Genomic DNA, 10,911 nt, shown 5'->3' on the forward strand with positions numbered 1-10,911 from the left:
TCAATATCAGAATGACATCAGACTTCTCATCAGCAACAACTGATGTTAAACAATAGTGAAGCAAAGCCTTCTGTGGGAGAGTATTTCCAACAAAGAATTTCATAATGAAGTGTGAGGACAAATTAAAGGCATTTCCACATATGGAAGGACTAAAACATTTTTATATCTCATGTACTGTTCTCTTTGGAAACTACTAGAAAGAAGATAGGCTCTAGCAAAATAAGGGATTTGGGAAGCTGGGGATATAATACAGCAAAGGACAATTGTGCAGCAAACTTTGAGGGAAACCTGTCCAGATCAGAAAAGGAAGATAAAGGGCATCAGGAGGCAGATCTCTAGGGGGAAGACTGACTGAATTAACTGACAAAGTTAAAGTTTTTGGAAAATAATATAAACAGACATTTGTTAGAAATGATGGCATATTGGTGAGAAAACTAAGGAAAGTACATAGAATACTAAAGAAGAAAAGATTAACTATAGGAAAAACAAAATTGCTTAAGAAAATGTAATGATGGTACACTAGCTTTTAGTGGACAAAATTTATACAATTATGTAGACATCATTAATTTAGTAAATATTATTATTATTATTATTACTATATTGAGAGGATGAAGTGGGAGCAGCAGGGGTGGGTATAAGAGAGTTAAGCCCTTATCTACTATAAGGGAAAATCAATTTATAGTGTGTAAAATTGACCATGAAATAATATACTTAACATGAAAAAAATGCATTATAAGTATATTATTTAGATATACAGTAGGTAAATACCAAAAGTCTCAAAAGTAGAATGGGAAAAATGAGGGACAAAGGATTATTTTTTTATTCTAAGTCTTGGTTACTTCATATATTTTAAACCATGTGCAAGAATAAAAATAAAATTTAATTTTAAAATACTATTTTCTGAGGCCATCAGTCACCCTCATCTTTGTTGTTTTCTCCTCTAGAGTGTCCTGCACCCTTCCAAATCCCAGGTTTCAGGTCAGTGCTACTAACCTGCTCTTTCTTTCTGCTCACGTCAAACTTTTCCTTCATTGTTAATCACCACTGGGTTTCTGCCCTGCATTTTCTCCTTTCTGGAAACATTCCACATGTGCCAATAAATTCCTTACCAGATGACAATTTAAAGATCATTGAGAGTCAGGGGTGTAGGTTAGTAGTAGAGCACATGCCTAGCTTGTGTGAGGCCCTGGGTTCAATCCTTATCACCACAGAAACATAACAGATCAAGGATTATATCAGACTTTAACTTAGATTCTCAAAAGGGCACAGCTATAGCTACTACTTATTACAAAAGTACTATCTACTTCAAAATGAACAGATTGAAAATCCACAGGGAGATTGAAGGGGTACCAAATGGTTGGGATACCAAATGGACGTTTTACCAAATGTCCTAAGGAACGAGCATTTTGTAAAAATGTCAGTTGCATAAAATTGTCTCAAACCTGTGTTTGCTCATCATTTCTGTGATCAAGTGTGGTTACCAACTGCCTGTGTTCCTATGGTGCTAACCAATCAATCAAAACACAAATTAAGCAGAATCTATAGTTCCTAGAAACTTATCCATGTAAAATGGGTTATATAAGTTACACAGACTTTTGGGAGATATCAGAAATGATAAAGTAAAATAATATATCCCATATATAATCACTCCAAATAGATAATAATTTTGAGATCCCTGACTGTATTATCTTCTCAGGAATTCAAGGACAATGACCAACAATGTAATAGTGTGAAGATCAAAGTCAATTGAAGAAAGTGAAGGAGGTAGTTTGTAAACACAGCAGCAAATTGTGGCAATTTGTCACAATAAATAAAGGCCCTCTTGAGCCCCCTATGGACCTGCATTGGGCACTGCATTGACTGTGCCCTAAGAGAATCATGTGCTTGTTCTTGGTTTGCAGAGGATTGGGGTACTGTTATTTAAGCTTCATATTTTAATCAGAGTCAATTGTTCAAAGTATCAACTAGCTCTACAAAGTTTTAAAGATAATTCTTAAGGCTGGGGTTGTGGCTTAGTGGTAGAGCGCTTGCCTAGCATGCGTGAGGCAGCACCACATAAAAATAAACAAATCAAATAAAGACAATTCTTATCTCCCCACCCCCATTCCCTTTTTTGAAAAGCAAAAACCACATTTAACCCTTTTAGCTGTTTCTTTTTTTTAAACAACATCACAATGAGTGTCTTTGTACTCTTTTTTATTTTATTTTTAATATTTATTTTTTAGTTGCAGTTGCACACAATACCCTTCATTTTATTTATTTATTTTTATGTGGCACGGAGTATTGAACCCAGGGCTTTGCATGTGCTAGTGAGCGCTCTACTGCTGAGCCACAACCCCAGCCCTTTAGCTGATTCTTTTGACATCTCCCTCCATATCTCTAAATAACATGCTTGTAGTATTGTTTTTTTTTTTTTTTACTTTTTGATTTTTTGCAGTGCTAGGGATTGAACCCAGGGTCTTGCACATGCTAACAAGCATTCTACTGCAAAACAAAAACAAAAACAAAAACATCGTTTTGTTAAAACCTCATTTTAGGCACTATATATGGAAGGCCTCAACAAATTTGGAGATCAGCTCTTTCTTCAATTGACCTTAATACCTAGATGATTTCCCATACTCTTCCATATTCTCAAAATAGTTCATTTCAGTCATATGAATATTCAGTGTTATTATAATGAAGGCAATTCAGGACTGAACTACAGTAAACTATGGTTTATTTTTCTTTCTGATATTTTGTTTTCCCTAGAATTAATATTTAAAATTTTTTTCTTGGTTTTCTACACATATATTAGTCACTACCTCAACACCAACTTCTTTACCAGTTATTTAATTTTGCCCTTCATAATAAATTCATTGAGGGCCTGGGGGATGTGGCTCAAGAGGTAGCGCGCTCGCCTGGCATGCGTGCGGCCCGCGTTCGATCCCCAGCACCACATACAAAAAAAAAAACCAACAAAGATGTTGTATCTGCCAAAAACTAAAAAATAAATATTAAAAAATTAAAAAAAAAAATAAATTCATTGACGTCTGATTTTCTTCAATTTCACTTTTTCTTTTCTTTTTGGTACTGAGTATTGAACCCAGGGGTGCTTTACCACAGCTGCTACATCCCCAGCTCTTTGATTTTTTATTTTGAGACAGGGTCTCACTAAGTTGTTCAGACTGGCCTCAAACTTGCAATTCTCATGCCTCAGCCTAAATGCTGGGATTACAGGAGTGTGCCACTGCACCCAGCAATCTCATTTCCCTACAGACTGTGTCTGGAGTCTTCTGACCTGCCTAGTTCTGGTTGGGGTGTGCCCAACCTAACGCAGAGCTATATGCTGAACTTTCTCTTGGCATCCTCGAGGATCCCTTCCACTCTCTGCCGTTGGTGTCCTGCTTCCTCCCACATTTCTTCTTTCTAGCTTCACTCCTTTATTTTAAAGGAACATATCCTTGAATAACTTCTTTGTAATTTTTTTGAAGCATTATGTAGATTACTGTGTCCAGGCATCCACTGCTTATATAGTCCTGCCCTTTGCCATGGGACCTCCAGCGCCTCCCTGTGGATGCACATAATTCCTGCTGCAGCTGACATCAGGCTTGGCCATGTGAGTTGCTTTCATCGATATGATGTGATATCCAAGCAGACCCAGAGCTGTTGCAAGTTCTGATCTTTCAGCTTGGATCCTGGAATAACACTGGAGCAGAAGCAGGACTTTGAGCGGAAAAATAATCTTTTTGTTGACTTAGTGAGATTTGGGGGTTGTTGACTCAGTAAAATTTTAAATGTTTGTAAGATGTTTTTATCCAATGTTTACCATTAATGAATAGTTTGGCTGGATATAAAATACCAAGATAGAAGAAGTTTCCTTCAGAATCTTGAAGGCATTGCTCCATGATCATCTAGTTCCAGTACTTATATGGCAAAAGGAACTTTGCAGATTAAGATGGGGTGATTATCCTTAGTTGGCACTAAATGTAATCAAAAGGGTCTTGATAAGAGAGTGGCAAGACCAAACTAGGAAGAAGACAGTGCAGCGAGAGAGCCAAAGGATGCAGTGAAGAAAGGCAGTGTCACATGAAACCCTAAGCCAAGGAATGAGAATGGCTGGAAAACACAAGAATCAGTTCCCCCGCCCCCCGTAAAACTCCAAAAGGAACTAGTCCTGTGAACACCTTGATATTAGCCATGTCACACTCATTTCAAATATCTGGCCCCATCAGAGAATAAAACTTGTGCTGTTTTAAACCACTAAATTTGAGGCAACTTATTATTAAATAAATTGTAAAATGGCTGTAATAGGAAACAGTTTCCAGAAAGCCAAAACAAGTATTTTTACACAAAGATAAATTATAAGTACCAGGAAAGGAGAAAATGTTTGCAATATACTTATATTATATAATAATATTATATAATAGCAAAGGATATTCTGAATACATAAAGGAAATAGAACCCAGGGCCTTCCACATGCTCGGCAAGAGGTCTACCACTGAGTTACATCCCCAGCCCAAGAACTGCTATTTTTAAATTTTAATAAACATAGAATTACTGTTTGCCAAGCACTGTTCTAAATGCGTTACAAATATTAATTCATTTAATTCTCATAAATACTCTATGAGATAAATACTATTAGTCTTCCCATCATACATCTGAGGAAATTGAGGCACTTAGGTTAAATAACTTGTCCAAGGTCCCAGGATCCTTGGGACCCAACAGAAAATGCTAAAAGTTTTAAATTCAAATGGGCAACAAATACTTGAAGATATATTGCCATGATACAAACCTTCCAGAAAGTAGATATCAAGATGGAATGAGTGTGAGAGATTTATGGACAAGAAGAAGAAGGGGAAGGAGTAGTAGGAGAGGCCCTCAGACCACATGCAGATCTGACACTTTCAAATGAGAGTGGGGAAGGAAGACCCCAAGAGCTTCAAACTGCAGTGCAGCTCTGAGTCTGGGCCAGGTCAAATTGGGCAGGACCAGTCCAGTTCAAGTGCCCCTGCCACAATCAGTTATTGGCTGGGAGCAGCCCAGGAGAAGCATGACCTTAGCATGAGCTACAGTAAATTGCACAGGTATGGCCTGCAGGCTGTTGGCTAAAGGCAGCTATCACAGCAGGTTCTCCTTCCCTCTTTAAAAAGTGAATGGCAAAATGTACAATGTATTAATATATGTGTATACCCATGAGACTGTCACCATAATTAAAACATTAAAATATCCATAACCCCAATAGTTTCAGGTCCCACTATAATACCTCACAGCTCCATTTCCCTTCCCTAAAAAGCCAGTAATCTGCTGTCACTATACCATAGATTAGTTTGCACTTTTTAGAATTTTGCATAACTTAAATCATTCAGCATATATTCTTTTATGTTTGGCTCCCTTATAAGTATACTTATTTTGAGTTTCGACTACCTTGTCATGTTTAATAAATAGCCCATTACTTTTCATTGCTGAGTAGTATTCCTGTGTATGGATATACTATGATATATTTACCCCCACAAAAAAATCTCTTCATGAACTTTGAGGTTATCTCCAGTTTGGGGCTATTGCAAATAAACACTACATCCATTCTTTGTATGGACACAAATTTTCTTTGGGATAAATACCTAGGAGTAAAATGGCTGTACCATATGGCAGATTTATGTATAACTTTTTAAAAAAACCTTTATTTTATTTGTTTATTTTTATGTGGTGCTGAGGATTGAACCCAGGGCCTCAAACGCGCTAGGCAGGCGGTCTACCACCGAGCCACAACCCCAGCCTCCATGTATAACTTAAGAAACTGCTCATTGTTTTGCAAAGTGGTTGTACTGTTTTATAGTTCCACCAGTGTATGAAAATTGTTTGTTTTATATCATTGTCAACACTTAGTATGGTCAATCTTTTTTATTTTAGTCATTCTAATAGGTGTGCTGTACCTCGTGATTTGTATTTGCATTTCTCTAACAACTAATGGTGCTGCATATCTTTCACATGCTTATTTGACATCTGTACGTACATATTCAGTGATTTCTGTTAAAAAATTTTTGAGGTATTTTTAATAGAGTTGTTTTCTTATTGAGTTTTAAAAAATTCTTTATATAATTCTGGATATAAATAACATTTCAGATATATGCTTCACAAATAATTTGTTCTAATACGTGGCTTGTTTCATTCTCTCAGCAGTATTTTTAGGAGAGCAGATTATTTTAATTTTGAAGAAGTCCAGTTTACTAATTCTTTTCCCTTTATAGACTGTATTTCTGGTGCTATACCTAAGTCTTAAGTCTTAAAAAAATTTTTTAAATGACATCACCTCTCTGAGCCTCAGTTTCCTTTGCCCCCCAAAATAGACATTAAAAAAAAACATTTTTCAACATTTCCCCCCCTATCTTTCTGTGGTTTTACAATTAGAAAAGAACTCTGATCTTTTTAAGTTAATCTCTGTCCATAATGCAAGGTAGACATCAAAAAGTTCACTTTTAAAAAACTGATGGATATCTAATTGCTTCAGTACTATTTATTGAATAGACTATCCTTTCCTCCATTCAATTGTCTTTGAATCTTTGTTAAAAGCTATTTATATAAGTACTGGTGATGTGGTTCAGTGGTAGAGCACTTGCCTAACTTGCATAAGTCCCTGGGTTCAATCCCCAGCACAATTAAAAAAAAATCAGCTATCTATATACATGTGGATCTGTTTGTGGACTCTTATTCTTTTCCACTGATCTATTTGTTTATCTTGATGCTCTCTTGAACAACTGTAGCTTGATAATAAGACTTGAAAAGAGGTAATGTTGGTCTTTCAACTTTAATTCTACTAGCAAAGTTGTTTTAGCTATTCAGGGTCCTTTGCTTTTCCATATGGATTTTAGTCAGCATGTCAATTTAAAAAAAAAAAAAAAGATCCTGCTGAGGATCATGCACGAGGCCCTGGGTTCTAATCCCCAGCACCAAAAAAAAAAAAAAAAAAAATTCCATGAGGCTCCCTCATTCTACAAGCTCTGGTATTCCCAGAAGAAATACATAGTGTAAGGTCTGCAAGGGTCCCAGATGGTAAAAAAAGAACTCATCAACATCTTATAGCTTTCATTGACAGGTCTTGCATATCTTTCAATATTATTAAAAATGTACTCTTTATTTCAGTGTCCAACTGTTTGTTGATCATACAAATAAAACTGTACATGTTGTATATGTTGATATTGTAATTGCAACCTTGAGAGACTCACTAGTTCTAGTAGTTCTTTTTGTGGATCCCATAGTATTCTTTATGTATGTGATCAGTTATCTATCAATATAGACAGTTTTTTTTTTCCCTTCCAAAGTAAATGTCTTTTATTTTTCTTGCCTTGTTGCATTGGCTAGTTTCCATATGATGAAACTATTTCATAAGCACTGAAGACAATGTGTATTCAATTCAGTTGGTTGATGATATTGTTCAATTCTTCTATATCCTTGTTAATTTTCTAGTTGTTAGTACTGTTATTGAAGGGGGCGTTGAGGTATTTATTGTACATAAAGAACTTTCTGGTCTTTGTCCATGTTTCCTAGGAGACAATCTTTAAATCTTTATTTAGAATTTCTTGAGTAATAGAAGGTGCCTTTATTACTCATGGTGGGCCCCTGGGACTGTCTGAATTTAACCTAATGAGATAACTCAGAATAGGGGCTGGCCATGACAGAAAGATCAGCCATGTAAATTAAAGACTTGGGGTTTTAAACCAAGTGATATCATCCCATCCTCTGAGCAGGAAAAGGGGGGAATGGAGACTGAATTTAATCACATAGCCAATGATTCAATCATTCGTACATAATGGAACTCTGGGTACCTGAAGCTTGGGTGAAGGTTCCTGGTTGATAATCCCACATCAGTGCTTTGGGAGAGTAACTTGAGCTGAGGATATAAAACATTATTATTATGTTCCTGTAACACTGCCACTCACCATCTGGGACCCTTGCAAACCTTACACTATGTATTTCTTCTGGGAATACAGAGATTATAACTTGTAGAATGAGGGAGCCTCATGGAATTTTTTTTTTTTTTTTTTTTGGTGGTGCTGGGGATTAGAACCCAGGGCCTCGTGCATGTAAGGCAAGGACTCTGCCAACTGAGCTATATCCCTAGCCCTGAAATTTTTGCTCTTAATCTATAAAGTCTGTGTTAACTCCAGACTAACTTTACAGTGTCAGAATGACATTGGCTTTCAAATGTTATTGTGGAACTTTTTTTTTGTACTGAGGTTGAATTCAGGGGTGCTTAACCACTGAGCCACATTCCCAGCCCTTTAATTTTTATTTTGAGACAGGATCTTAACGAAATTGCTTAGGACCTCACTAAATTGCTGAGGTTGGCCTCGAAGTTTGATCCTCCTGCCTCAGCCTGAGTCTCTGGGATTACAGGCATGTGCCACCATTCCAAAAAGGAGAAAATGTGGTGCTGCTATTGTGGATTTTTGTTTCTTTCAGTCGTCTCAGCTTTGTTCCATGCATTTTGAAGGTGTTTATGTGTGATCACGTTCATGATTATTATGTCTTCTTGGTGAACTGACCTTATTATAAATATATTCTGTCCCTTTTTCTCCCTAAAGTTTCTTTACTCTGAGTTCTACTTTGTCTAATATTAATACAGTCATGCTAGTTTTCTTCTGACTAGCATATTTGCATGGTCATCTCTTTTCCTGGAGGTTTAACCTATCTGGTATCTTTTTTTTTTGAAGTAATTTTTTTATACTGAAGATATATTTGGCTCAGTAATTTTTAAAAATCCTTTGTGATCACCTTTGTTTGCTCAGGCTATATGCATTTCATGTAAGTACTGATATATTTGCATTTAGGTCTACCATTGAATCATTTTTGTGTTTGTTTCTTGTTTCCCCTTGAATTAAACACATTTTATCATTTCATTTTATTTCATCTCTGGCTTTTTATTAAACATCTTTTTTGCATAGTTCTTTCCATGGTTGGTTGAGGGATTTGAATATACTTGAGTTTTCAGTCTACTTAAAATAAAATAAATTTCACCACTTCCAGTGGAATGCTGGAAAGTATTATATAGTCTCTTTGCCTACCTCCTTTATATTTGTTTATTTTGAGATCATGTCTTCCTGTGTTACCCAGGGTGACCTTGAACTCCTGGGCTCAAGTGATCCTTCTACCTCAGCCCCACCAGAATAGTTGGGATGAATGTCCTCAACATATTTTAAGAACTCAAGAACTAAATCTATTTTCAACCCAGATAATTACCATTTCTGTTATTCCTTTATTCCAGTTTTTCTGTGTCATTTCCCTTCTGTTGGAGAAACTCCCTGTAATAATTTGTTTTAGGTAACGTCTCCTGATAATGACTTATCTGTGTTTTCTTTGATCCATATTTGGCTCTATTTAATTTTTATTCCTGAAGGCTGGTTTCACTGGATATAGAAAGAAGCCTGAGTCGACAGTTCTCTCAGCATTTTAGAAATGTGCTACTTCTTTTTTGCCTTCATGATTTCTGCTAAGAAATCCAGTCATTCAGATCATTGGTTCCCTATAGGTAATAAGTTATTTTATCTGGATGCTTTCTGTATCACTTTAGTTTTCCCCAGTTTCATTATCATGTATCTGGGTGTGGACAGGAGCTTGAGTACAAAGGTTTCTCACAAAATTTGCAAAGTTTCTAGTTAATATTTCTTCAATTTTTTTCAGCACTACATTTTCTCCTTTTTGAAACCCTGACGGTGTAATTTTAGATCTTTTATTACTGTCCCACAGGTCTCCAAAGCTCTGTTCAAAAAAATCATGGTTGTTTTTTTCCCCCAATCTTTTTCTCTCTTCAGATTAGGTAAGTTGAACTGGTTTATCTTACTTTTCACGGACTTTCCTCCATTCTGAGACCAGTTAGTGAGCTTTAAATTTTGGTTGTTGGGTTTTTCAAAAAATTTCGGATATTTTTTGTATCTTTTCTTTGCTGAGATTATGTACCCCCCCCCATCCCACTGGTTTCAAATTTTCATGATTACTTGCTGGAGCACATGTGTGTGGGTGTGGGTGTATTTTAATTGTAGATGGACACAATATCTTTATTTTGTTTTTATTTATTTATTTATATTTATTTTTATGTGGTGCTGCGGATCAAACCCAGTGCCTCACTCAGCGAGACAAGCGCTCTATCACTGAGCTACAAACCCAGCCTTTGCTGGAACACTTTTTAATAGCTGCTTTAATGTCTTTATCAGATCATTTCAACATCTGTGACATCTCAGTGCTGGCATCTGTTGTCTTTTCCCATAACAGTTGAGATCTTCCCATTTCCTGGTGTCCTGAGTAATTTTGGATTATATTCCAAGATTTTGAATAATGTTATTAAGCTCTGGGTCTTGTTTAAATCCTGTAAAGAATATTGAATTTCAGTTTGATACTGAAGGCACTCTGGCTAGGTTCCAGCTCAACCTACCTTATATGGGCTGTGATTCCAGAATCAGTTAAACTTTTAAAACTTTGGCAAGGCTATTTGGGCCTATTCCATTTTCTAGCCTGGGATCTGAGTGGTGGTCTTCCTGAGCGCAGCTCTTCAAGTCTTTGGTATACTGCATGAGATAAGATCCATGAGTAGTTTGGGGGGGCGGGGTGAACTGAAGAGTTCATAAACAACTTAATGGGATCAATTTTCTGTGGCAGAGTTCCTTCCTCTCTGTAATCTTCCCAATACTTCCTGGTTCCTTTTATTTGTTCTTTGGCAAAAAGACTGAGGCTGTGTACTTTTGCCACTGTGTTTGTGTCCAAGGCCACATGGATGGAGGACAGAGAGGAAAAACAACGGGGACTGGCTTTACTATGTTCCAGACACTGTGCTAAAAATCTTAAAATGGATCATGCCATTTAATCCTCTCAGAAACATAACTCTACTGAAGAAGGGGTCCTTGGTTTCAGAGCTGGCTCTTGTAGATTCCCACTGCCAATAGT

This window comes from Marmota marmota, unplaced genomic scaffold (genome assembly GCF_001458135.2).
Source record: "Marmota marmota marmota unplaced genomic scaffold, marMar, whole genome shotgun sequence".
Lineage (NCBI taxonomy): Eukaryota > Metazoa > Chordata > Mammalia > Rodentia > Sciuridae > Marmota > Marmota marmota.